Source organism: Ictalurus furcatus, chromosome 12, assembly GCF_023375685.1.
Source record: "Ictalurus furcatus strain D&B chromosome 12, Billie_1.0, whole genome shotgun sequence".
NCBI lineage: Eukaryota > Metazoa > Chordata > Actinopteri > Siluriformes > Ictaluridae > Ictalurus > Ictalurus furcatus.
The window spans coordinates 10001-10701 of record NC_071266.1 but is presented as its reverse complement, the minus strand read 5'-3'; the positions used below and the strand labels follow the sequence as shown (position 1 = coordinate 10701).

The 701-nt window shown below is 63.9% G+C and overlaps 1 non-coding gene across 1 annotated transcript in view; it reads left to right on the top strand.

Annotated features, from left to right (window-relative positions):
* The first annotated feature begins 344 nt into the window (after positions 1-344).
* Positions 345-701, top strand: part of LOC128616396 (18S ribosomal RNA) — a 1872-nt gene continuing 1515 nt past the window's right edge. Inside the window, exon 1 of the ribosomal RNA XR_008387445.1 lies at positions 345-701. This exon is cut by the window's right edge and continues 1515 nt beyond it. This is a non-coding gene — a ribosomal RNA (18S ribosomal RNA).

The following is a 701-nucleotide window of genomic DNA, read 5'->3' as shown; positions in this document are numbered from 1 at the left end:
AGATATGAACACGACGCACGCCAGGGGTAGGCTCCTGCCCGGCTTCGGCCGCTATGGGCACGGCGGTCACTACCCCGCTCCGCGTGTCGACCCCCGCGAACCGGACGGCGACGGATCCGCCCCCCCGGATCCGTAGCCGCGACGGGGAGAGCGAGAGCACCCCTTTCGGAGAGAGTCGTATACGGCCGGTCCCCTACGTCCCGACTCAGTCGGCCCTACGCTTCGGGCCGGCCGCCCCGGGGCCCCCGGCAACCGCCGCGCGCGGGGACGGGAGCCCCCCGGGGACGGCCCGCCCGTGAAGGATCACGGTTTTCCCCCCCCCGGGCTTCCGAGCTTCTCGGCGCTACCTGGTTGATCCTGCCAGTAACATATGCTTGTCTCAAAGATTAAGCCATGCAGGTCTAAGTGCACACGGACTGTACAGTGAAACTGCGAATGGCTCATTAAATCAGTTATGGTTCCTTTGATCGCTCCACACGTTACTTGGATAACTGTGGCAATTCCAGAGCTAATACATGCAAACGAGCGCTGACCCTCCTCTCCCTCTCGGGGGAGCCGGGCTGGGGATGCGTGCATTTATCAGACCCAAAACCCATCCGTGGGGTCTCGGGCCCCACGGCCGCTTTGGTGACTCTTGATAACCTCGAGCCGATCGCGCGCCCTCCGCGGCGGTGACGACTCATTCGAATGTCTGCCCTATC